Source organism: Aquarana catesbeiana, linkage group LG09 (assembly GCF_042186555.1).
Source record: "Aquarana catesbeiana isolate 2022-GZ linkage group LG09, ASM4218655v1, whole genome shotgun sequence".
NCBI classification, from domain to species: domain Eukaryota; kingdom Metazoa; phylum Chordata; class Amphibia; order Anura; family Ranidae; genus Aquarana; species Aquarana catesbeiana.
The window spans coordinates 66,151,259-66,175,066 of record NC_133332.1 but is presented as its reverse complement, the minus strand read 5'-3'; the positions used below and the strand labels follow the sequence as shown (position 1 = coordinate 66,175,066).

Sequence of the window (23,808 nt, the reverse complement as noted above, 5' to 3'; positions counted from 1 at the left end):
AGGAATGGTACCACTGGATTGGCGCAGGGCGAGTGCCCAGTCCCTTTAAAAAAGGGTTCAAAGGTTTAATAAGACTTGTGGCCACTCATTACAATTAGAAGAAAAGAGGTTTAACCTTAAACTACGTAGAGGGTTCTTTACTGTAAGAGCGGCAAGGATGTGGAATTCCCTTCCACAGGTGGTGGTCTCAGCGGGGAGCATTGATAGCTTCAAGAAACTATTACATACAAACAAACAGGTGGGGTTCTTGCGAGCCACAAGTGGACCAATGCCTCTAAGGAGTAAAACAACTATATTTAAAGCAGCAAACACTTCACCACGTTTCATTCCGTGTATTTGAATATAAATAAAATCAATTGTGCTCGCGCTAAAAATGTGAATTGAAAAAAATATGAATATATATAAACTGAGCATAAAATATAAACTAATTGTGCAAAAATGTTAAACCATAATTAGTATGCTAATAAAAACATACATGTAAAAATATATATATATATAATGTGCAATCCTTATATATAAAATTCACAAAGTGCATCAACATAAAAGTGCAATCCTTATATAAAATGCTGAAAGTGCATTATGCATGAATATAGACCTAATTAATAAGTGCAAATCCTGTGACAATCAAGTGTCCAAACAAAATACGATCAGTAGATTCAAACTGAAACAAAGAAGTGCAAGAAAACAGTGTCCATGAATTAAGTGTTCATCAAGCTTCTCCTGAAAAGTGTCCAAATCACAACAAGCTGGATGTGCTCTCCCGTGATCCCCCACTTGTGCTTGCGCTCACCTCTATTCGTGTGACACGGTAGTTAAACAGTGTCAAAACACGCATTGGGGCCACTCCTGGGCTCACTCAGGATGCAATGATGTATGTCCAATCCTCACAGGTAAAACATCATTCCACCTCCCACTCGCATTCTTTGTTGTCAGTTTGATTCGGCTTCAGATTGAGTGATCAGCTCAGTCTCGTTAGTTCACCTTCACCGCAGGATATGCAACCATGTAGGGACCATGCCTTTCATGGATCTTTTATTGGGTCCTGGGTCTTTCTGCCCTTGATCGCTGTGCGATCGCTTTGACGGGGGACAGGGGAGACTTCTGAGCGGGTTCCGTTCCCGGTTCAGTCCCTCCCACTCTCACACCGCCTGGATGAGTTTTCCACAGATCATAGATTTCAGCAAACTATTAGATAATCACCTGAATGACCGCAATATACAGGGATATACAATGTAATACTGACACATAATCACACACATAGGTTGGACTTGATGGACTTGTGTCTTTTTTCAACCTCACCTACTATGTAACTATGTAAGTCTTTACCATGTAACTATAAACCTATTAAACTTCTATAGTTTAAAGATACTAGAGTTTAATAAAAGACCACATAGATGAGTTTGTGCCGTCCTGGAAGAGGACTAGAGAAAAATTTACATTCCTAATCTTGTGCTCCTCCAGTATTTAGATCAGTCCCCACAGCTCTTTCTCTCTCATGCTGTCTAGGATCCTGACATCATGACCAAAGCAGGGTTTATAGGCCTGCAATGGACGTGATGACGCATTTGGACAGTCCACCACTGGAACGTAGGAGAGTGCCATCTGCCGAGGGAGTGGAGGATCAGATAAAGTGAAAGTGTTTTTCTTCTCTAGACAAAAGAAAAGCAATGAACCCTTGCAGTGTGGACACAGGCCCATTGCAAAGAATTTTGAAGCTTTTGAAACATTTTACATAGTTTGTTTGGGCTAAGCTGGCCCAATCAAACTGTCCCTCTTTGGATGTACACAAAAAAGGGTGGTGGGTGAATGGCTTCTCATAGATACAATGCAACATCCAAAATATCATGAACAAAAAATGAGTATCCCCAAAAAGGTATACAAATCTTTGTATATGGACACCAATATTACAGCACACAGTAAAATGTAATCCTTCACCCCTGTAATATTGGTGTCCATATACACAGACTTGTATACATTCCAATTTTTTGCTGTCTTAACCATCATGTTTTCAACATGTTTTGTTAAATATCTTTGCTACACTTTAATTACGTTTCAATACTTTTTGTATAGATACCAATGCCTCTAAAGTCCTTTTTAGGAATACTCATTCTCTGGATATGCGGTATAAAGCTACATCCAGCATACCACACTGTTCCTGGTTGGAGCCGAGACTTCCTCTCATACCCGGAACATACTAGAGCAGGGATATGCAATTAGCGGACCTTCAGCTGTTGCAGAACTACAAGTTCCATGAGGCATAGCAAGACTCTGACAGCCACGAACAGGACACCCAGAGGGAGAGGCATGATGGGGCTTGTAGTTTTGCAACAGCTGGAGGTCCGCTAATTGCATATCCCTGTACTACAGTATCTAATCGGCGCTCAGCCAATCAGAGAAAGTGACATATTCTAGCAATGCATACAAAGCTTCCTCTGATTATCTGAGTCAGAGGTTGTGACATCAGAAGTCCAGAGTCACCAACTCCTTTCAGTGTCGCAGGAGCCCAGAAAGAAGCAGTGAGGAGGTTCTTTGCCCCCTGAATTGTCTATAGTATTCCGATTAAATGGTAATTCAATCTAAGTGCAAGCACACTGCCCACCACCATCTAGTTAAAAACACATCGTAAAGAAAGGATTGAAGACATTTCTCATGGTAAATCATGTCAACATTTATTTAGCCACGTATAATGGTTTTTATGCCGCATTACAATGGTAAGAGGCTGGCCCTTTAAGGAATCGGAAAGGCATCTGCCTAATGCAGTGATGGGGAACCTTTGCACCGCAGATGTTTTTGAACTACATTTCACATGATGCTCAACTACACTGCAAAGTGCATGAGCATCATGGGAAATGTAGTTCCAAAAACATCTGATGTGCCAAGGTTCACCATCACTGGCCTAAAGCAACCACAGAAAAAATAAAAAGCAAGTAAAATCAGGCTAAGTGATAAAAATGACGTCTCTGGGACGCCTCGGCCTTGCTTGCATACAAACACTCCAAGTATAGGTGAGCAGAATGGAGACAGCAGCTAAAAAGAGGAAAGGTATAGGGTTAGATACAAAACATTTCCAAGCCAAGTCTTTAAAGTATATTTCCAGCCATATTCGCATTACACCTACTTTCAGAATTATTAAATGTTGCCATTAACATAGCTTAGGAAGGTGAAGCCAGTAATATTTAAAAGCACCCAACTTTCTTAAAAATTCCTACATGCTCTCCCTGCTTTGTGATGTTTAGGAAGGGTCTGAATATACACTGTACCAAACAGAGTTCCTGGACATCTCCATTAACTAATAAAGGATAGTGAAAGTGTAAAAAGTTTAATTATACCCGATGCTGGATGGAAATTGAATAGTGCCAATGTTGGCTCAGTCCTTCAATAGTCTGTATGCAATCCATTTCCAGCCATAGGGTGTCCATAAATGAACTGCAGAAAGCTAGTATTGAGTATTTAGAAAAAGATTCTGAATGAAAGAGAGCATGTGGACCAGACACTTGACAAAAATAAAAACACAACCCTCTTTTTCTGTCTATTCTCCCCCCCCCCATTGCTTTTGTTAAGCTTATAATAAGCATTGTCTAAAGGACAGATCAAAGGAATAAACCCTTCACGTATTTACCATTGTACCCCTTACAAAAAGATTTCCTAGAAATATTATGTATGGATGCTTACCAATTTCCCACATCAGCAGTATCTTGCCAGAACCTAGCAGAGTTGCTCAGCCAGCCATCTGAATGAAATGGAGGTACCATTAAAAACACAAAGGATAAAAGGCCTTTAAAACAAGTTAACACATCAACTCCACTGTAAGGCCCAGTTCACATGGATGTGACAATCAGACATTGCAAAACCATAAAATGCATTCCTGGCTGGGCTCTTGAAGAACCAGCAGTGAATCAACCAATATTTTTAAAATCCCTTTAACTGCTCTAGGGTCTAACAGAAAAAAATGATGCTGCGCTAATGGGACCAAAGCCTACAACCAACAGAAAATAATTAGCATTCTTCACTGCACCGGGGCAGGCATAAAATGACCAGCAAAGGGGAATCACGGCCATTGTATATAAACACCACTAGAATGGGCTTCAGGGCTCTACAAGAAAATACTCTACATGGGGCTAAAGTGCCCTGAGAACAAAATAATGTGCAATCTGTTAAACTGCCTTAGTGGAGCTTAACAGTAAAACCAACCATTTAAACCTATTTGTGTTAAATGGGAATGGCATGTGTTAGACCCTTTTCCCTTAAGGGCATAAGTATTCTAAACACTATACCAAAAAGTCTGATCCAAGAATAAGAGTATTGATGTTGGCCTGGTCCAAAGTATTTGTTGACTCTAGTATGGTGCCCTCATACTCCAACCAAGAAACACCAAGGAGCATTCCAAATCAACACTCTGTATTCCCAGGAAGAAAGAACGTGCAGTCAAAGAATCCTCCCATTCCCATCATGAGCCATGATTGAGCCCCTAGACCAACTTCCAAGCCGCACTGCAGCAGAGGGCACAAAGACTGAATCAGCCCTAGAACCGACCTTCATGAAGGACTAGGCACTCGCCCCCCCAATCCAGCAAGGACTGAGACTGACCCAGTCTCCAAGTCCTCCACTACAGAGAAGCCCATCGACCAGCCCACTTTCCCAATCACAGCTCATAATAGGAAAGGCAAGACAGTCTCAGAACAGCAGACCCTTTTACTTGGAGAGCAGGGGCTCTCTGGAGACTTTCCCAAGAGGTTTTAGAGTAAAATAAATGCTCAGCCATCTATCCCTGTATATGGCAGAAAAAGCTCCTAGAAACAGAGTCTGAAGTAGCAGTGTCACAGTGCCCCGCCCCAACAAAGCTCAACCCACAACCCAGGAGCAATTTTCTACCCAGGGACATCTGACTGAGCAAGAACTTTGCTCTTAGACCCCAAAATCCAAAGGTTATGATAGAGTTATGATTAAAAGCTCATAACTCTGGTGAAACCTAGCAAACCAAGCTAGACTATCCTCCTAAATTCATTTGTGGGTCCACACAAGTGTGTGGCTAACCCAAGCCAACAGTTAGAACAAAAGATCAGAACTCTGGTGAAACCTAGCAAACCAAGCTAGACTATCATCCTAAATGAATTTGTGGGTCCACACAGTTTGTGAGGCTAACCCAAGCCAAGAGTTAGAACAAAAGCTTATAACTGGTGAAAACTAAATATAACGACAGATCCGCGCTTACAGACTGATTTACATCTGCAGCCCCCCTATGTAAGAAGGGGACACCTAAGTGATCCCCCAAACAAATTGAAAGTCAAAATATAGGGAGTGGCGCTGTGTTAGAGCAAAGGGTGTGGCTGTAAATTAAACAAGTGCTCAAATGTGTAATATAATTGCTTGTTAAAAGTGAAGAAATTTGTTATAATACAAAACTCCCAAAAATCAATGTATCTCTATATTAGTAAAAAATCCTTATTAAGTGATAAAGGGAATTTGCTACTATATGTGTAAACAACAACACAAATTTTAAATCATCATCATTGCATAACATATATAAATCTACTAATTAATAAATATAAAGTGACAAGTGCCAAAAACTGTGGTTATCAAACCATTGTGCATTGATGTGCAAAAAACCATTTAAAATAGTAAATCATTAATAATGTGTAAAAACCGCAACAATGTATCAAAGATAATCCCATATACTGTTTGTTGCAAAGTGTTCATAACAGTAGTATAATGTGCCGTGCAGCAAAACCCCGTAGAAATTGTGCAGAAACTTCTTCTTTGGTGGTCAAGAACCATGCTGTAATCACTGGTAATCACCCCCCAATGTGGTTACACTCACCGGAGCACTCCACCCCTGCAGGGGTACGAGCGTATGATGTTAATCCTGTCTCTCCGGTTATATGGGTGCCAGTATCCTTCCACGTGTCCCAATCCACAGGAGCTACTTGCATACAAGGAGATGGGGACTCCCTGTCCCTTGATGTAATAAAGGTCCCCACTGGATATCCACTATATGAAAAGTACTGCACAGAGCTCCTGGGACGACCCGCACCTCCACCTGGTTGGTTGGGGGTTATGTAATCTTCAGGCTTTAACACATTTTAACCTGTACAAAAATACAAACTGCTTTGGCTATGAAAGGGTTAAAAAGGATAAACTCACCTTCAGGAACACGTTACATGTTCCACCCATAAGCTTTGTAAGTTTAAAACACTGGCACCTAAATTTATCTGGCTCCTACAGAACTGCACACAGGGAGTGTGGTGCCATACTAAAGTAAAAAAAAAAAATTTAAGCTCACCAATATTTTTTTAGGAGGTGGTGGCTGCATTAGTTTTCTTTAGGTTTTTATTCCTATACAGATTAGTTTTACTAAGACTGAAGTTATAGCTGGCTATTGTAGCAATATCTGTTAATGCAATTGCAGCAACCTTTCATACCCAAGCAATAAATGTCTACAGCAGGGGTCTCCAAACTTTGTAAAATTACAGTAAATTGACCTAGAGAATCTAAGGGGGCTGGAATGTGCCCAATGAGCATAAACCATGCCAAATCATTAGGTATTAGGGGAGAAATAGTTGGTTTCATGGGAGAAATAATGCCCCATGTTTGAGTGGAAGAGATACTGTCTTTGTCAGTGGCAGGAATTATGCCCCAAGGCCCAGATAAGGCAAGCAAAGGAGCACATCTGGCTGCAGTGAGACCACTGGTCTATTGTAACCCAACTAGTTTGAGGAACTGCTTTCAGGATAGACTTTCTAGTAGTGTTAAAGGGGTCGTAAAGGTTTGCGTTTTTTCACCTTAATGCATCCAATTTATAAACCATTTTGTAAGTACTTTAGATATAAACGCGTTACCTACTTACCAAACTTGCAGTAGACAGTTCAGTCTTTTAAAACAGACACTAGAAACGCAAAGGCAGCAAATAAAGCAGACCTTATTGCCTCCAATAAAGCCACAAGAGGTGCATTTATTTCAGTATGGTGACCACAACAGTTTCAGAGGTGAAAGTTGCAGCAAAAGTAAGTTTTCATTAAGTGTAAACAAGCAGTAAAGCATCATAATAGAAGCATTTAATTGACGACAATTTAAATAATTTCCGTATGGTAACAGAGGTGAAAGGAGAAGCAAATTTAATTTTAATTAAAGTGGAGTTCCACCGCAAAGTGGAACTTCCACTCGTTGTACTCCTTTCTAATACAGGCATCCTATTCCCCCTTCCGGAAGCCTCAGCCACAGGTATCGTCACCGCTCGGCTCCCTCCTCCTTCCCCAGCCTCTGGGCCAGTAGGAGAGAGGAGTTGAGAATGTGCGAATGTGCAGTAGGGTTCCCACCGGGTTCCCTTACTTGCAATGGAGGCGGCATGCACCTGACAGCTGATTGAAACATCAGCTGTGGTGCTGACATCGCTGGATTCCGGGACAGGCAAGTGTCCGATTATTAAAAAAGTCAGCAGCTGCAGTATGTGCAGCTGCTGGCTTTTAATTTTTGCGGATGTCTGCCCACTGCTTTAAGTGTAAACAAGCAGTAAAGCTTCATAATAAGATATTTCAAAACGACAATTTAAACCTTTGATTGAAGTTAGCCAATGAAAATGTTGAAAGGTTACCATTTTGTGGGAATGGCATGTGCTGCCAGACCCTTCTCCCTTTAAGAGGATAAGGTATCTAACCCAATACCAAAAAGTCTGACCCAAGAATAGAGTGCCAGTGTTGGTCTGGCCAAAGTATCTGTTGACTCTAGCATCGTGCCCTCATACTCTAACCAAGAAAGACAGAGAACCATTCCAAGACTGACACTGTATTCACAGGAAGAAAAGATGTGCAGTCAAAGATAACCCTCCCATTCCCATGATGAGGCACGATTGACCTCCTAGACCAACTTCCAAGCCACACTGCAGCAGAGGGCAAAAAGACTAAATCTGTCCTAGCCCCGACCTTCGCGAAGGACTGGACACTCACCCCCCAATTCAGCAAGGACTGGGATTGACTCAATCTCCAAGTCCTCCGTTACAGAGAAGCCCATCAACAGTTCAGACAGTCTAAGAACATCAGACCCTTTTCTTCCAGAGAACGAGACCCAGGGCCCAAGCTCTCCGTAGACTTCCCAAGAGAGTTAAAGCCTAGCACAGTCATCCATCTCCTTGGCAGAAAGAACTCCCAGTAACCTTCTGGAGAGTGAAAGACAACTGAGTTTTCCGGTATAACGAGGGGCAAGCAACACTGTCTAACCCGAATTGCAAGGAAGGCTCAATCGGCAGCCTAGGAGCTCAATCTCCTCTAGATATTTCAAACTGAACTAGGACTTTTCACTCCTAGACCCCAGAACCCGGTGACCACCAACAAGTGGTTAAACTCAAGCACGTGAGTTATGATAACAGTTCATAACTTATGCAGCAGTTTAACACTGGGTCCACAAAAATGTGTGGCTAAACCTAAACAGGGGTTATGATAAAAGCTCACAACTCCCAAGTGTTTTTATGGGAACCTACCAGGCCCACAGAAGAGATACATTGCTTTGAGCTTTTCATTCTCAGTAGGAACTACAAAAAAACCCACACAAACAAAATGGATGGCATCATGCCCACTGAAATTGAATGCAGATATCAAAATGGCTATGAGAAATGTGGGCTCTAGCATTGCTGACCTACTGAAAAGGCTGGTTTCCTAGATCTTGCTGTCACTTACCCCATCAGGTATGCAGATCTTGGATAAAAGCCCCCAATCTGCATACTTCTGGATTTAAAGAACACCAACATGACAGCCAGGCAACTAGCATTGTCATTTCATATACGGATATTGCTTTATCAAGAATGAAAAGTTAACACATTCAAAGGCAAAATAAGCAGCAATTTTGCGCTTTGAGTCATTCGTACACAGACTTGCAACACAGCAATAACCACTGCCACACCTGCATGATATTGCAGATAAGGACACATGAAGCTTGGCCTCTTATATTGGGTTGGCCAGCTGCCATCACAGATCCTTCCCCTTACATCAGTGTTGCCAGTCCTACTTCAAACAGGACAGAAGGCACAGGCGAGTGGGAGTCCGGGTCACCTTTTCATATATCAATATATATGTTAAAGCACATTAGTGTGGTGTTTCCCTGTGCCATCAATTAGAAAAATTGCAGCAACCTTTCCTACCTAGCAATTAAAAGGTCTACCGCAGGGGACTTCAAACTTTCTACAAGGTCAATTTACTGTCCTTGAGAATCTAGGGTGGCTGAAATTTGCCCACCGAGCAAAAACCATGCCAAATCTTTAGGTATTATAGGAGAAATAGTTGGTGTCGGGGAGAAATGGTGCCCCATGTTTGTGAGTGGAAGGAATACTGCCCCATTGTTTGTCAGTGGCAGGAATTATGCCTCAAGGCCCAGATAAGGCAAGCAAAGGATCACATCTGGCCCCAGTGAGACCAATGGTTTATTGTAACCCAGCTAATTTGAGGAACTGCTTCAGGATAGACTTCTACTAATTAATCATGGAAAGGGGAAAAAAAAATTATAAGATACCTGGATTTGGTACCTAAACGCTGTATAAAAACACATTTCACTTAAACTGTCCAATAGATTACTGCATTTAGAAGCCAAATTTAATACATACCTTTAATTTGTCATCTGTTCGCAGTGTTGCCATAGTTCAGCCTTGATGGGCACCTCACCAGATACAAAATAAAAAGTAGGCATTAGAACCCCATAAACACAATTTATAATTTGTAATTATAAAATAACTTTATATTTTGTAAGCATTTAAATACATTAACAAAGCAGAAAAGTTTCATAATGAGATATCTTTGAGTGAATTTAGCCAATGAAAATGTTGAAGTGTTGCCATTTTGTGGGAATGGTACGTGCCAGACCCTTAACCCCCTAAGATGATAAGGTATCTAACCCAATACCAAAAAGTCTGACCCAAGAATAGAGTGCCAGTGTTGGTCTGGCCAAAGTATCTGTTGACTCTAGCATGGTGCCCTCATACTCTAACCAAGAAAGACCAAGAACCATTCCAAGACCGACACTGTATTCCGAGGAAGAAAGGATGTGCAATCAAAGGTAACCCTCCCATTCCTATGATGACCATGATTGACCTCCTAGACCAGCTTCCAAGCTGCACTGCAGCAGAGGGCAAAAAGACTGAATTCAGTCCTAGCCCCCACCTTCACAAAGGACTGGGCACTGCCCACCCCCCCCCCCCCGATCCAGCAAGGACCAGGATCGACCCAGTCTCCAAGTCCTCTGCTACAGAGAAGCCCATCGACCAGCCAGTTAGCCAAACACCATTCAAAATAGAAAGTTCAGACCATCTAAGAACAGCAGGCCCTTTACTTCCAGAGAGCGAGACCCAGGGCCCAAGCTCTCTGTAGACTTCCCAAGAGGGATCAGAGAGTTAAAAGCCTAGTGGCAGTCCATCTCCTTTGCAGAAAGACCCCAGAGGAGAGTGAAAGAAACCAACCAGGTGTCTCGGTATGACACGGTGGGGCAAGCGACACTGTCTAAACCGAACTACAAGGAAGGCTCAGTCAGCCAGCCCAGGAGTGCTAGAGATTTCAAACTGAACTAGGACTTTTCACTCCTAGACCCCAGAACCTGGAGACCACCAACAAGTGGTTAAACCCAAGCCCATGAGTTATGATAACAGTTCATAACTCAATTAGCAATTTAACACTGAGTCCACATAAATGTGTGGCTAAACCCAAACAACTTCCAAGTGTTTGTATGGGAACCTACCATTTGACACTGCAGGGCCACAGAGGAAATTCCACATTGCTTTGAGCTTTCCATTCCCAGTAGGAGCTAAAGAACAAAACAAAAAATGGCATCATACCCACTGAAATTGAATGCATATATCAAAATAGCTACCATAAACTTATGAGAAATGTGGGCTCTAGCATCGCTGACCTACTGACAATGCTGGCTTCCTAGAGCTTGTTGTCACTCACCCCCTGTCAAGTATACAGATCTTGGATAAAAGCCCCAATCTGCATACTTGACTGGATTTAAAGAACACCAGCATGACAGCCCAGCAACTAGCATTGTCATACATCAATTCATTTCACATACAAATATTGCTCTATCAAGAATGAAAAGTTAATGCATTCAAAAGGCAAAATAAGCAGCAATGTTGCACTTTGGGTCATGCGTACACAGCCTTGTAACACAAAGGAATAACCACTGCCACACCTGCACGATATTGCAGATAAAGACACCTGCAGCTTAGCCTATTATATTGGGCTGGCCAGTAAGGATGAGCTCAGGCGTGTTTGCAACCCACACATGCAGAGCCCGCCATGAAGTCAGCACTGCACCACGATAATTGCAGGCAGCGAGACATTTTCCCAATTTACAGCTGCAGAGATCGAGAAATGTCTCACTGCCTGTGATTAGCGATGTGCAGTGTCGACTTCCTGGCGGGCTCTGCATGTGCGGGTTGTGAATACGCCTGAGCTCATCCTTACTGGCCAGCAGCCATCACAGATCCTTCCCCTTACGTCAATGCTACCAGTCCTACTTCAGACAGCAGGAGGTACAGGAGGGTGGGAGTCTGGTCACATTTTCATGTTAAGTGGCTGATTAGTTGCTAAGATAAGGTTGCTTCCCACAAATTTACAATAGGGGAGAGGCATGCTTCCCACACATTCATAATAGCGGGAGGGGAGCGTGCTTCCCACATATTCACAATAGGGGGTGGGGGAGAAAAAGGGCTTCCCACACATTCACAATGGAGGGGGGGGGGGAGAAGCGTGCTTCCCACACATTCACAATAGTGGGTGGGGGGGGGGAGCGTGCTTCCCACAAATTCACAATGGGGGGGCTGCTTCCCACAAATTCACACTGGGGGGGCTGCTTCCCACAAATTCACACTGGGGGGGCTGCTTCCCACAAATTCACAATGGGGAGGGGATGCATGCTTCCCACACATTCACAATACGGGGGAAGCATATTTCCCACAAATTCACAATGGGGGGGGGGGGAGTATGCTTCCTACAAATTCACAATGGGGGGGGGGGGCATGCTTTTCACACATTCACAATAAGGGGGAGGGGAAGCATGCTTCCCACACATTCACCATAAGGGGGGGGGGGGGGGCGCGCTGCCAATCCCTGAAGTTAAAAGGCAGAGAAAGGATGATCTAGGCAGTGCAATGGCTTGCCTGTTTGAAGCCACCTGTGCACAGGTGAGGGTATTTATGGGTAATCAGACTTTTTTTTTCCTTACCTAACTTTATTTGTATCAGAACCAAACGGACATAACTCACAAACTTTCAGAAAGGTTTAAAAACACCTTTTCTTTTGAAATCAGTGCCCAGATGTGTCACTATTCCTGGACAGGTGCAGAGAATGGGAATTAAAATGTAAAATAAAAGTAACAAAAAAAAAAAAGTCATGTTGAACTAGAAACCTAAAAGGTCAGCTGACGCAACCTAAACTTTGGATAAAAATTGGGGTTTAGGGACTTTAGATGAACTTATGACCTGTTAAGGCCAATTGTTCCATCCCTTGGGACTTTAAATGAAAATGTGGCCTGGTAAGGCCGCATATTTTCATCCCTGTCATGCATCAAAAAGGGGGGAGAAAGCTAGGGGGTGGGACTTTATATGAGGCACATGGTAGCCAAAAAGTAAAATGGTGGACATTTTTTAAATTTTATTGATTGCAAAAGGATACAGTAGAGTATAACAGATACAACATGTAACAATGGTACAATGGTAATACAGTATATATAACATCATAAAATCAGTATCACATGATATAGCAAGCAAACTTCTTCCGGAGTGCACCAAAACAGGGTTAGATAGACCAATAACGCATAATAATACTTGCAGAGTCTATGACCTCATTGGTCCAAAGAAAGGGTATTAAGGGTAAACTTGGTATCCAGGTAATGTAAATTGAGAACATGGCGTATGGCAGCTCTTTCATGGCTAGAGGGCCACTCGTCAGGAGCAAGCACAAGATGTGTCTATAAGTAAGAAAGATGAACTAGTTGGTAAAATATATGCAAAGTTTACAGTGGTGGGGTGGGAACCCCTAAACCAAAGGCCTGATGACTTACTGTGGTTCGTATGTTAGCGGTGTGATGCCGGGCACCAAGGGCCGTCCGAACAAGTGCTCCCAACCGGGAGCCGTGGCAGACATCTCGTCCGAAGCCCCCTAACAGGCATCGACCAAGGCAGGCAGTGAAACACAGGGCAACCTAGGATGGAGAGTAGACCATTGTGAGACTATATACAAAGGCAAGTGTAGGAAAGTGAATGAGGAGAACCAGGTTGGGAACCTAAGTGAAGGATGACAGCCAAAGTGCTGAAATGGAATGAACGAGAGAACCATACCAAGAGATGCCTATATAGGGGCCGCGGCGATGACGCCGCCGACGTCACGCCAGCGCAGCAGAACGGGGGGGAGGAAGGGGGTGGGAAGGATCCGGTGGCCAGTGCCTGACCCAACGCCACCAAACATCCCCCAATCTGCTCGCGAACGTGGCAACCGCAAGCATGGACGCCACAGACGCCTCCAGAGCGCCGGATGTCCAGTGTGGGGTCCGTGACGTTGACGCGCAGTGGCGGTGCCCACGCCCCCTCAGGCATGGAAGGAGCCAGAGGTGGGAGGAGGCCCGCCAGACGCATCACAGCTCCCGGACAAGGAGAACAACACGGGCGGCAGGCAGCCCAGCCTAGTTCACACCGCCCCCATGAGCGGACCAGAGCATAGCCAAAATACCTTGAAAGAGTATGGGATAACAATAGAGAAAAGTAGTGAAAGGTAAAATAAAGTAAATTAAGAATTGTAAATTATAAAGACAGATAAATAGCAGGATAACTACAGATGGAATATTTTTAAACGGATCAAAGAGAATTATCATAGAATGAAAGGTTGCAAGGAAGGTAATGCAGTTGATAAGTTGAAGCCTAACCACGTGCTTCCATCCCTATATCTAATATTGGATAAAAATTGGGGTTTAGGGACTTTAGATGAACCTATGACCTGGTAAGGCCAATTGTTCCATCCCTTGGGACTTTAAATGAAAACGTGGCCTGGTAAGGCCGCATATTTCCATCCCTGTCATGCATCAAAAAGGGGGGAGAAAGCTAGGGGGTGGGACTTTATATGAGGCATGTGGTAGCCAAAAAGTAAAATGGTGGACATTTTTGGAATTTTATTGATTGCAAAAGGATACAGTAGAGTATAACAGATACAACATGTAACAATGGTACAATGGTAATACAGTGTATATATAACATCATAAAATCAGTATCACATGATATAGCAAGCAAAATTCTTCCGAAGTGCACCAAAACAGGGTTAGATAAACCAATAACTTTCTCCCCCCTTTTTTACAGCCTAAACTTTAACTCCTTATTTCCCAGTTTGTGTTTTGCATTACCCTAATGAAACAGGTCAAAAAGTTTTTGTTCGAGCCTGGGTTCACACTGGCGCATGCTAAACACCGCATGTGATTCCCACAGCATGCCTGTGTACATCACATGCTATGTCTGTGCAGTGCGATTTGAGCCAATGTATGGCTCAAATCGCATCTGCCCCAAAATGGTGCAGGACCCTTTTGTTTTCCGAATTTGAATCGCATTGCATAGGTGTTCGCGTGCACCCATGCGATGCAGTTATGGCAATCACACTATGTTTTGTGAACTGTTTCAGGTGTTGTTAATCTAACATTGACACCCACAGCAGATCGCATGGACACTGTGCAATTGCTATGCAGTGCAATGTGATGCTGGAAAACGTGGCAAATCTTGTGCATTTCCCGCATCACATCAGTGCGAACCGAAGCTCATGGTTTACAGAATTGGAAAAAGAAAAAAAAAAGAAAAAAAAAGAAGACGGTTTGTCACAGGTGCATTAAGTGCCGGTTAACATTAGTGCGCTCTGTGAGATTGCAATGCAAATCAAATGAAATGTCTGTATGATGCGATTTCAGCCATACAGATAGTATGGCTGAATTCACATCGCATTCGGATCAAACTCGCACAGGACCCTTTTTTTGGTACGCAACAGAATCGGATCGCATGGGTGTTCACACCCATGTGATGCGATTCATGTCTGAACTGTCAGTTCGCAGTGCGATATGCAAACTGAAATGGGGGTGGCATTAACATTGTATTGATACTCCCAGCAGTTCGCATATGGCAGTGTGAAGGTGTGATGCGGGAACTCACAGTGGATTCGCAGGGTTCCCGCATCACACAAGTTTGAAGTGGTACTAACTCATATGCCGCGTACACATGACCGGTTTAGCCATCGTAATAAACTCAGACGGTTTCTCCGACGGAACTTCGACGGAATTCCATTCAAGCGAACAAACTGAAAAGGTAGCAGAGAGGGTCAGGGACAGGTAATCTGGCTGTTAAGAATGTTAATAAACCGCAAGATTACAGAAAGGGTTTGAAACTAACAGTTTCATTGAGGCCAGGGTATATCATGGCCTTGAAGCCATGTATCCATCTGATCTCAAGCCATCTGGTCTTCTCTGCTCTTGACCATCTACCTCTGAATGCCAGAGGAGGTAGTGTGGACCGTGCCCTACTACAGCTTGGGACCAGGTGGATACATGGCCTCAAGGCCATGATATGCCCTGGTCTCAATGAAACTGTTAGTTTCAAACCCTTTCTGTAATCCTGCAGTTTATTAACATTCCTAACGGCCAGATTACCTGTCCCCTCCCCTTCAACCCCTAGAGGGATTTCCAAGCCTTATTCCTTCACCATCCCCTCACCCCCCCCCCCTTTCATTCCGTCCCTTTTCCACATCACTTTTATCCTCCCCTCCCCACTTTCTCTTCCCCCACACCCCCCCACCTCTTTTCCCTCTCCGCTTTTTTCCCCCTTTCCCCCCTCCCTTCCCTTCTTCCCCCCGTCTTCTTTCCTCCCCCCACCCATTCCTCCCCCCATCCCTTCCTTTCTTTCCCCTACCTTCCTTCCCTTATCCATCCCCTTCCTCTTCCTTCCCCTTCCTTCCATTTCTCCCCCCCCATTTTTCCCCTCCATCTTTTTCTCCCTTTACACAACCCCCCCTCCCTTCCTCTCACTTTCTTTCCTTCTCACTCCCCCCCCTCCTCCTCCTCCTCCCCCTCCTCTCATACCATATATACATGGTCTTTTATTCACACTTTTTCCTCACTAGACAGAGACCGGTCTCTTGGCCCTGTCCCTGGGGCTCGGTTGGCGTCTTTGTGTATGCTGCTCATCTTTCTCATTTGGCTCAACATCAAGCCGCAGGTAAAAACATCTTTGTTGGATGGCCGATGAGCATTGGGCAGGGAGGTCAGCAGCATATTTATTGTGTTTATTTGTGTTATAATTTTTGTACTGTTTTTAACTGTACTTTGTTCTATGCAGTATCGCATCTACTTCTCAATAAACATCCCCTGAGGAAGCCCTAAAAGGCAAAACATGTCGAGATATGTCATTCCATGTTACTGTTGACCATTTGTTCCATCAGTTTGTTAGATGTGTCTCTATCTCTGCATAGCATATGTATAGCCAAATACTTTTTAAACTGTATTCTGTGTAATAAACTTTGTTATATATTTTTTTACATTTTGGTCTATTGCTAGTAACTGCTCTGCACCTTAAAATCCTACCAAAACCTTTCCCCTGTTCACATATATTATTCAGGGATGTTGGTGCCATTTTCTTGACATTGTCACCTATCCATACAAACTACCATCCATAGGAACTGCAGTCTCTGACCGTCTCCTGCAGCATGTCCGCAGTCTCTGAGCCTCTCCTGCAGCATGTCCGCAGTCTCTGAGCCTCTCCTGTAGCATGTCCGCAGTCTCTGAGCCTCTCCTGTAGCATGTCCGCAGTCTCCGAGCCTCTCCTGTAGCATGTGTATTAATGTGCCACATTACTTGCTCAATTATTTGGGATTGCTCCACTGCTCAGTAAGTGGTAATGATGAGCAGTAACCTGTAGCAACCAATCAGTGAACAGTAGTGATCTGCTGTAATCTCTAGCAACCAATCAGTGACCGGTAATGGTGTGCTGTAACCCAAAGCAGCCAGTGAGTTGTAGTGATGTGCTGTAATCTCTAGCAACCAATCAGTGAGCAATAATAATGTGCTGTAACCTCTCGCAACCAATCGGCAAGCAGAAATGATGTGCTGTAACCTCTAGCAACTAGTCAGTGAGTGGTAATCATCGGTTGTAACCTCTGGCAACCAATTGCAATCGCTTTGTGATCTGCTGCAGTAAACTGATTTTGAGTCTACCTGCTATTGTTTGTAGGTCTCAGAACTGAGAGGGGGTGCAAGAAAAGTTTTGCCCAGGGTCCAATCAATATTAAAGATGGCCCTGGTGGTGGGGGAGGGGAGGCTAAATTCACCTTCCCCTAAGTAGAGAAAAATCCTTGCAGGGCCCAGTCTGTTGTTGCCATTTAGAGGAGTAGCCCACCTTCTCTCATTTCTTCTAGTGCACTGAAAAACCACTAGGAAACTGCTAATCCTTTAGACACATTTAGAGTACAGTTGTGTTGCTAAATATTGATTTACCTATTCTCGTATTGATTTTTCTGCTATTGATATAGAGCTGCTTATATAGATATATTTGTTTACCTTTATTACCTGAGGGCAGTTCTGCTCTGCTTAGTAAACTGCACTTTAATTGTCATTTATGCAAGTTCTTAATTATAGTCAAATAGTGTCTACCACTAAGGCCCCTAAAACACTTGTGCGACTTGTCCTGCGACTTGAGACTGCAAAGTCGCATGACAAGTCATACTCCATGATTTCCAATGAGTACCATTCATATCTGTGCGACTTCAAGTTGCACTGACTTCTAAGTAGTCCTCCCTGTACTACTTTGGTCTGACTTTGATGTGAGTTAGACCTCAAGTTTACACAGGCATTCCCTGAAATTGTGGCTAAATTGCGTGACAGTGTGAAAGGGGCCTAAGCAATTGTGTTCCTTTATTGCCTAGATCCTACACTAACGGGAAAGGTTATATGCTGGTGTTGCTATGTGCGTCTGTAGTGATTCAATAAACCAGGTGTGTCAGAGGGGCCAAGGGTGTTCTTGGAGTTTAGGCGCAGAACAGGGAACCCAAAATTACCAAGCAGTTTCTTCGGGGGTACACACATTACCCCAGTTTTGAGGGACAGGGGACCTAAACACTGCTGTGCTCAGGCAGCGCTAAGAGCTTAGCTCATTTAAGCAGGCCTTGTTGTGACTGAACAGCTTATTTGCAGCATGACTTTATTTTAGAGGTGACAGGACACCTTAAAGTGGAGTTCCACCCACTTTTGCAACTCCAGCATCCCTCACTAAACTGTGCACTGTAATCGAATTGAATATATATTTTTTTTCTCAGCACCTACTGTATATCTGCTGTATTCATTTTTCACTTCCTCCTCCCTGGCCGTGGCCCATCGCATCATTTTCTGTTTGCAATGTCTTCTGGGAAGGAGCGGCAACTTCCTCTGACACTGCCGTTGCTATGGAAACTTGACCTGAACCCTATTACACTGCTTGTGCTGCACTGAGCATCACTGAGCATGTGCGAGATCTGCAAGGATGAGATCCAGGAAGAAATACAGTCTGGCTTCAGATGCCCACACTTAAGATGGCCACGGCCTGCTGTAAGTTTATAAAATAACAAACTACTGCTATAAACTAACAAAACAGACCTTATTTTACAGACTAACTTTACTATAATACATTAAGCTTGTGTATTATTTGACTATAATTAAGAACTTGCATAAATGACAATTAAAGTGCAGTTTACTAAGCAGAGCAGAACTGCCCTCAGGTAATAAAGGTAAACAAATATATCTATATAAGCAGCTCTATATCAATAGCAGAAAAATCAATACGAGAATAGGTAAATCAATATTTAGCAACACAACTGTACTCTAAATGTGTCTAAAGGATTAGCAGTTTCCTAGTGGTTTTTCAGTGCACTAGAAGAAATGAGAGAAGGTGGGCTACTCCTCTAAATGGCAACAGCAGACTGGGCCCTGCAAGGATTTTTCTCTACTTAGGGGAAGGTGAATTTAGCCTCCCCTCCCCCACCACCAGGGCCATCTTTAATATTGATTGGACCCTGGGCAAAACTTTTCTTGCGCCCCCTCTCAGTTCTGAGACCTACAAACAATAGCAGGTAGACTCAAAATCAGTTTACTGCAGCAGATCACAAAGCGATTGCAATTGGTTGCCAGAGGTTACAACCGATGATTACCACTCACTGACTAGTTGCTAGATGTTACAGCACATCATTTCTGCTTGCCGATTGGTTGCTAGAGGTTACAGCACATTATTACTGCTCACTGATTGGTTGCTAGAGATTACAGCACATCACTACAACTCACTGGCTGCTTTGGGTTACAGCACATCATTACCGCTCACTGATTGGTTGCTAGAGATTACAGCAGATCACTACTGTTCACTGATTGGTTGCTACAGGTTACTGCTCATCATTACCACTTACTGAGCAGTGGAGCAATCCCAAATAATTGAGCAAGTAATGTGGCACATTAATACACATGCTACAGGAGAGGCTCGGAGACTGCAGACATGCTACAGGAGAGGCTCAGAGACTGCGGACATGCTGCAGGAGAGGCTCAGAGACTGCAGACATGCTACAGGAGAGGCTCGGAGACTGCGGACATGCTACAGGAGAGGCTCAGAGACTGCAGACATGATACAGGAGAGGCTCAGAGACTGCGGACATGCTGCAGGAGAGGCTCAGAGACTGCGGACATGCTGCAGGAGACGGTCAGAGACTGCAGTTCCTATGGATGGTAGTTTGTATGGATAGGTGACAATGTCAAGAAAATGGCACCAACATCCCTGAATAATATATGTGAACAGGGGAAAGGTTTTGGTAGGATTTTAAGGTGCAGAGCAGTTACTAGCAATACACCAAAATGTAAAAAAATATATAACAAAGTTTATTACACAGATCACACAGGTGTTGTTATTAAGGCAGCCTCTAATGCAGGGATCTTCAAACTACGGCCCTCCAGCTGTTGTGGAACTACACATCCCATGAGGCATTGTAAAACTCTGACATTCACAGGCATGACAAGGCATGATGGGAATTGTAGTTCCTGAACAACTGGAGGGCCATAGTTTGAAGACCCCTGCTCTAATGCAAATGAATGAGCCTAGATCATTAATGAGTGCTTCGGATGCATTGCACAGACACTCCTCAAACACACTGTAAGATTATTTTAAAAAAAGTTTTATGATGCTAAAATGGGCAATGATGACTTTTTGGGCAATGATGACTTTTGACATGTTGCAACTGCACCTTAAAGGGGTTGTAAAGGTTCGTTTTTGCATTAAGGTAAAAAACACCTGGCAGTCACCGGCCCCTTAGTCCCCCGTTTTACTTACCTGAACCCCTTCATTCAGTCAGCGGGGACGTGCTGTCTCTCCCTCCATGGGCTCCCGACTCTTGATAGCAGTGCAGCCATTGGCTCCCGCTGCTGTCAATCAAATCCAATGACACAGGCGCTGGGGGGCAGGGCCAAGTCCTACATTCGGCCTCTATGGACTCTATGGAGCGCGTCCGCAAGGTAATCCCCCGGGAGAGCGCTTCTCTGAGGGGGTTATCTGATGCGGGAAAGAGCCGCAAGAGCCGCTGGGGGACCCCAGAAGACAAGGTTCGGGGGCCACTCTGTGAAAAACAAACTGCACGGTGGAGGTAAGTATGATATGTTTGTTATTTTTTAAAAATTACCCTTACAATCACTTTAAATATACAGAGGACAAGGGGACACTCTTTATGTCTAAAGGAAAAAAGATTTCATCTCCAGATACGGAAAGGTTTCTTCACAGTAAAAGCTGTGAAAATGTGGAATAGACTCCCTCCAGAGGTGGTTCTGGCAAGCTCAGTAGATTGCTTTAGATCTGGATTCTTTCCTAAATGTACATAATATAAATGGATACTAACATTTATAGGTAAAATTGATCCAGGGAAAATCCGATTGCCTCTTGTGGGATCAGGAAGGATTTTTTTCCCCTGCTGTAGCAAATTGGAGAATGCTTTGCTGTTTTTTTTTGCCTTCCTCTGGATCAACTGTGGGTGAAGGATTGTGTATATAGGATTGTATAAATATATATTTTTTTGGTTGAACTAGATGGACTTGTGTCTTTTTTCAACCTGACTAACTATGTAGCTACAGTATGTAACTATGCTGTGAATGCCATAGGTGTTTACAGTGCACTTACGGCACACATGTGGTGCATTTCAATAGAAGTAAACAGAGGTGGTTAAAAAGAATCAAACTACCAACCTCTGCAATGATCATTATTTCCTCCTCACCGAGACGTGAACCAACTCTAACGCTGCCTTGTGTATACCTTCATCGTCTCCCTGTCTTAACAATTGTAAGTGGTGTTGTTAGGCAGTCCGGAAGCGGTACAAATGCGACCCAATGGCCTATTTTCAATGCCTGTGAGGACAAACCTATTTCTGACTATACTTTATGTTTACTAATAACTTCACTATCAGCTGACTCACAGAACTACGCCATATTTGTTAAATACTGTTGTTATGGCAGCAGCTAGCTACTATAACCCCGGTATCTTTTTTTTCTGTGGGCAGTTTGGCATATGATAAAAGCGATCAGCGGATTCACCATGGAATCACTTTTAGAGGCAGCGGGAAAGGTGCCCCCCTCCCGCCACTTCCCAGTCTTTTCCGAGCTTACCAAAGCATAGTTGCCAACATTGTAAAAAAAATTTTAGGGACACTTTTTTGCATGTAGGTGGAGCCTTGCTATAATTAGGGGCATTTGTAGGCGAGAATTCTATTGTACACTGAAGCCTATTGGCTGCAGAGATTAGCGACCCCTCCCTGCTCTCCACTAAACACAGCCTCCACCCGCCACCGCCAGCCCTCCGCCCCCGTGTGTCCGACGAGCGGGGACACTGATGGAAGGACTGGGGCTCCACTGGCTGGCTGCTCCACTGATGCTCCTGGCTCCCCCCTTTCACAAGGCTCTTTTTGTAAGACTCCTCAGCCCCACATCCTCATGCACTGCAGGTATCATCTTCTGAACACGGCTCGGTATTGTAGTGTAGTGTAATGGGCTATGTAGTGGATAGTGTAGTAATCAGTGCAGTGTAGTTGTAATCAGTGTAGTGTAGTTGTAATCAGTGTAGTGTAGTGGACAGTGTGTAGTGGACAGGTAGGTCAATGTACTGGTCAGTATAGGAATCAGGTAGGTCAGTGCAGTGGATAGGTAGGTCAGTGTAGTGGTGAGTGTAGGAATCAGGCTGGTAAGTACTATTGCAGGAAGGGAAGGGACTCGGGGAGTGCTAAAAGTCCATAGGTTAGGGGGCGCAAATTTCTTGCCTTGCACCGGTGGGCTGACAACCCACGCTACGCCACTGCTGCTGGGGACACCTGGTGCATGGACGGACTTTGCTGTGGATACCTGATGTAAGGACGAACTCTGCTGGGGGCACCTGATGCAAGGACAGACTCTGCTGGGGGCACCTGATGCAAGGACGGACTCTGCTGGGGGCAACTGAAGCAAGGATGGACTCTGCTGGGGGCACCTGATGCAAGGACGGACTCTGCAGGGGGCACCTGATGCAAGGACGGACTCTGCTGGGGGCCCCTGATGCAAGGACGGACTCTGCTGGGGAGGCACTTGATGCAAGGACGGACTCTGCTGGGGGGGCACTTGATGCCAGTACGGACTCTGCTGGGGGGGCACTTGATCCAAGGACGGACTCTGCTGGGGGGGCACCTGATGCAAAGACAGACTCTGCTGGGGAGGCACCTGATGCAAGGACGGACTCTGCTGGGGGCACCTGATGGCATCTGGTGGCAGGCGACGTGGCAGGTGAAACGCTCGGGGCTTCCACTGTTTCTGCATTATGGTGAGTTGAATTATTTCATTTTATATTACAATGTAATAATAGAAATAATGCGATTCAATCACCCTGACACCATAACGACCATGGTGCTGGGATGATTAAAGTGCTAATCCCAGGTGTTTGGAGTATCTTTATCTGTTGATTTGTTAAACTTTCTGGAATACACATATTTCTATTATGGTGTAGGATCTGGGCCTGCTGTCCTTTCTTTCTCCCTCCATCCCTCATTCATCTTAGACTCTAAGCACACCCCCTTTCGAGCCACGCCCATTTAAGACACGCCCGCTATTTTACCTAAAACCACGCCCATTTTTGCCGTGACGCGCAAAGCACGCCGCATTTTACTATTTTGCTATTTATCGCCTACAAACGCCCCTAATTATAGCAAGGCTCCACCTACATGCAAAAAAGTGTCCCTAAATTTTTTTTTACAATGTTGGCAACTATGCTTTGGTAAGCTCGGAAACGACTGGGAAGTGGCGGGAGGGGGGCACCTTTCCCGCTGCCTCTAAAAGTGATTCCGTGGTGAATCCACTGATCACTTTTATCATATGCCAAACTGCCCACAGAAAAAAAAGATACCGGGGTTATAGTAGCTAGCTGCTGCCATAACAACAGTATTTAACAAATATGGCGTAGTTCTGTGAGTCAGCTGATAGTGAAGTTATTAGTAAACATAAAGTATAGTCAGAAATAGGTTTGTCCTCACAGGCATTGAAAATAGGCCATTGGGTCGCATTTGTACCGCTTCCGGACTGCCTAACAACACCACTTACAATTGTTAAGACAGGGAGACGATGAAGGTATACACAAGGCAGCGTTAGAGTTGGTTCACGTCTCGGTGAGGAGGAAATAATGATCATTGCAGAGGTTGGTAGTTTGATGCTTTTTAACCACCTCTGTTTACTTCTATTGAAATGCACCACATGTGTGCCGTAAGTGCACTGTAAACACCTATGGCATTCACAGCATAGTTACAT

General features: G+C 44.1%; 1 long non-coding RNA gene across 1 annotated transcript; it reads right to left on the bottom strand.

The window, feature by feature from the left end:
- Nucleotides 1-2,968: 2,968 nt before the first annotated feature.
- Nucleotides 2,969-21,385, bottom strand: LOC141107171 (uncharacterized). The gene is made up of 6 exons (XR_012235804.1): nt 21,235-21,385; nt 10,711-10,776; nt 9,587-9,639; nt 5,819-6,085; nt 3,673-3,730; nt 2,969-3,027 (listed from the first exon to the last, which is right to left on the bottom strand). It is a non-coding gene; the product is annotated as an uncharacterized lncRNA (long non-coding RNA).
- Nucleotides 21,386-23,808: the final 2,423 nt, after the last annotated feature.